Source organism: Pygoscelis adeliae, unplaced genomic scaffold, assembly GCF_000699105.1.
Source record: "Pygoscelis adeliae isolate BGI_AS28 unplaced genomic scaffold, ASM69910v1 Scaffold121, whole genome shotgun sequence".
Lineage (NCBI taxonomy): Eukaryota > Metazoa > Chordata > Aves > Sphenisciformes > Spheniscidae > Pygoscelis > Pygoscelis adeliae.
The window spans coordinates 5,616,951-5,621,370 of record NW_008824359.1 but is presented as its reverse complement, the minus strand read 5'-3'; positions in this window follow the sequence as shown (position 1 = coordinate 5,621,370).

The following is a 4,420-nucleotide window of genomic DNA, read 5'->3' as shown; positions in this document are numbered from 1 at the left end:
CTTATGGACAGGCAACATGGGTGCACTTGCCAGATATTTTTGAAAGTTCTGCCTTTCTTCATGGGCTGGATTTGCAGACCCTACTGGTGTCATTTAAACAGAGCTCCACCAGATCTAAAGAAATAATAATGTCCTAGGATGTCCAAACATCTTCATCCACAGTCTCACACAACGGATATGTATGCTTTTATCTATTTATTTATTTTCTGTTTTATTTTCTTTCTATAGTTATTCTCACATGCAGAAATGACAGACATTCAAAGGCCATTCTAATGTCTCCTCAAAATCAGGACCTTGGACTAAAGGGCTAAATGCATAAAGGATCTTGAGGTTTTGCAGAACCTAACTTTAAGCTTTCTTCTCTAGAGAAGATTTTCCAGTTTTAAATTATTTACCCACACCCAAATACAATACAGTTGTCACTTAAGGGTGAGATTCACAAAGTCAGTGGACTCTGTGGAGAGACACTAGAGCTAATGGCAGCCCTGCAACCCAAAGGTAAATTTACAGTGTATATTCATCACAGTCCCTCTCTTAAAGTTAGATATGTAAGCTAGTTAAGTGTTTTCTGATAGTAAAATATGTAGCTACAGATGAGAAACAGGATTTTTAGGGACATTAAAATGTTTTCTATGATAAGGTATTTTATTATAAGTGAATTATAAGTAAATAAAATACTCAGGAGTTAGAGATATGATTTCAAATGATGACACAGACTGATTTGGTGCAAGAGAAACAGCTCTCTCTTTCCACAGAACAGCAAAGTGTTCTGCAGCTGTCAAGGAATACGATAATGCTGCTGCACAAGCTTTATCTCTCCAGCTAAAGTAATAGTTCATTATTTCACCAAAAATTCAATTGCTTCAATAGGAGAGACTGGAAGAACTTTACTCCAGATCACATTTATCATCTAATCTGCATTGTATCTTTTCCTTGTTCCAATTTGGAAGAGCCATTCTATGTTACGCATGTAAGGGGACAGAAAATAGAAGTCTCTCTGCTTGCACAGTATTCTGTGGTGCTTTTTCATATAGTGCCTTCTTCCCTAATGTTGCTCTTGCTCCTAGATAAACTATCTTTTAAAAAAAGTAGCCTCCCTTCAGAGCCCTAATAGTGAACAGCTTTGGAGGTATTGTGAATAGCCTCCCTGGTGGAAAAACAAAATAAAGGAAAGCACAACCACAGCCATTGTCTCCATTCCTCTGGGATAAACGCTATTGCCATAATACCCTGAAAGAGCACCCTCTGGAGATGCTGTTAAACAGGGTGTGCTCCGCATCCCACACAACTTTTGTGAACATGACTGTTTTTCTGCCAGTGTGTCCATCAGCTCTGGAAGAGACTAAGCCTGCACGCAGGGGGTTATGATATCAAAGATGGGTGAGTCTAGTCTTCAAGCTGTCCTTAGGAGATGGTGTAGATGGTCAGATTCACATCCCCAAGGTTTAGATATTGACAGTCTAACTGTCTCTGTCTCAAATCACTGCGTGGTCAGTTTGTAGTCCATGGAAAGAAATAGATACGTATAATATGATGTATCCCACCCTTATTAGACATCCAGTCAAGATGAATTGCAACCAGAAGCTTTCTTTGCCTGACTGTAAAGGGAGTCTAAACAAAAAACTTAATTTAGGACAGCTATACAGTCTGTGTCTGTCCTGGTTTCGGCAGGGATAGAGTTAATTTCCTTCCTAGTAGCTGGTACAGTGCTGTGTTTTGGATTTAGGATGAGAACAAAGTTGATAACACACTGATGTTTTAGTTGTTGCTGAGCAGTGCTTACACAGAGTCAAGGACTTTTCAGCTTCCCATGCTCTACCGACTGAGCAGGCTGGAGGTGCACAAGAAGCTGGGAGGGGGCACGGCCAGGACAGCTGACCCCAACTGGCCAAAGGTACATTCCATACCATGTGACGTCATGCTCAGTACAGAAACTGGGGAAAGCTGGCCGGGGAGCCGCTGCTCGGGGACTGGCTGGGCATCAGTCGGCGGGTGGTGAGCAATTGTACTGTGCATCACTTGCTTTGTGTATTATTATCATTATCATATTATTATTATCATTTGATTTCAATTATTAAACTGTTTTTATCTCAACCCACGAGTTTTTCTCACTTGTGCTCTTCCAATTCTCTCCCCCATCCCACCGGGGTGGGGGGGAGTGAGCAAGCGGCTGCGTGGTGCTTAGCTGCCGACTGAGGTTAAACCACAACAGTGTCTAAAGTTAGAGGAAATGGACCCTGTCCTAAGTGACTCTCTAGTTGTTCAGTTCTCAGCCCCTGTGCCAGGGAGAGAGCTAAGTTATGCTCAAAAAATATGAGTCAAAATTAAGCTATAGCATAGATATGTTAAAATCGGAGGAAAGTGGGAGATGGGAGAAATATCACTGAAGTGACAGAATATGAGGATTTTCATTAAGCATTTAGTCTTAAATTTATTCATGATTGAACTATTAATGTTCAGGTTTTATTAGGATAATGGTTATTGCTTATGTTTTATAGAGGCTTACTTGTTCTACCTTAATTTAACTTCAACAGCCATTCAACCAGACTTCACTGTGCTACACAATGCTGAAGAAACATTTGATTTAATTTTATAAGTTGTCACCAACTAAATGTCTCTCTCTCGCCCCCCATATATATACATATATGTATGTACAGTAGTTTGTTGCTGTGTAGAATAATATACCTATAGTATATAGGTATATAGTATAATATAGCTACATGGGGGTAAAAGTTAAAATGACATAAAAAAGATTATCTCTTCCAGAAAGGAGAAGATTGTTAAAGATTAACCAAACTCGAATTAAATGGGAAGCCCTGGTTAATGATCCATATTTCAGTTTCTTTCCCAACATCTATCATCACTCTGTTGAGCACCTTCTTGATATTAATTTATTCATCCTCACTGCAGTGTTGAATCCCTTTCATTTCAGTCAGGCACTGAGAAAGCAACAAAGGGACAGGTTTCTAAAGGGACATAGGGACAGAAATGAAATCAGAAGTCGGAAGTGGAAAGTTGTTCATGTTGGGGTTTTGTCCGAGAAGACCAAACATTTGATCTTCCACTTAGGAAGAAAAAAAACTCAGCCCTTTCCTTCCGTATTTTTTGTACATATTTTAGCCACTGAAGCATCATAGGGAAGTGGACCATTACCAGCTGCATCCAGGAGCTTCTGTTGCTGATGTTTCACTTTATTACATCAAAACTGTGGAGTCCAGTCTCTGTGATACACATAAAACACGTTTAGAGGAGGCCGACGAGGTCTGCTTCCTCAAATGACATGGGCAAGGGAAAGTCATCTTTGCGAGTCAAAGCTGAACCTAGACAGGAAACAAACATTTATGTGCTCATTTGGAAAAATTTATGGTGTACCAAGCTCTGGGGAATTATATTGTTGCAAAACAAACAGAGACAGCTACAGCTCTGAAATGACTATACAGTTAGCAAGGGGAGTTGGAGAATGGGACTTTTAAAATATAACACCTAATTCCGTGTAAGTTCCATTTTAAATTTGCAAAATACTTTCACAATTAAACAAAGTGCATGCCAACACCCATTTACTTCATGTAAAACACAGATGGCACTTTGTTATCTATGGTCCATATGGACCAATATGTTGTAATGGACCAATCCATTAAAACACCTCCTACCTCTAATCATGTAACAGTCTGCAGCTGCAGAGGTTTATCCGAACAATTTTCTTAGGTGATGAAGTAAGGATGGACTCCATTTTCCTTGCACTGACTTTGTAGATACCAAGTTTGTACTTAAAAATAGACACAGTTTATGTATTCCTCTCTCAAAGTCATTGACTGATCAAAGCTTGAAAGCATGCCTAGTACTGAGTTCAGCTAAAATCAAAGACCAGAATAATAAGAGTTGTGATATTTTTATGAATTCCTTGAAGGTTTGAACATTCTTATACAGGTAGTAGAGGCTGTTATAGTTTTAAACATAGAATCATAGAATGGTTTGGGTTGGAAAGGGACCTTTAAAAGTCATCTAGTCCAACCCCTAACATTGTTATTCTGGTTATCAAATCTTGATTTCCACCATATTTAGTTTCCTACATAAAATGATGACATAAAATATCTTTGAATATCTTCAGATATCAAGTATGTTGATGATATTTCTGTATATATAGAAATAGGAAAAGCATAATATCATTATCTTACTTAATAAATTACTTTTTAGACAAAAGTCATCCCATATTAATGCCCTATAAAAACCTTATTAAAGTCAAGAACTCCGAGAGTTGGTGTGGTGGGTTGACCTTGGCTGGACGCCGGGTGCCCACCAAAGCCGCTTTATCACTCCCCTCCTCAGCTGGACAGGGGAGAGAAAATATAACAAAAGGCTCATGGATCGAGATGAGGACGGGGAGATCACTCAGCAGTTACCATCATGGGCAAAACAGACT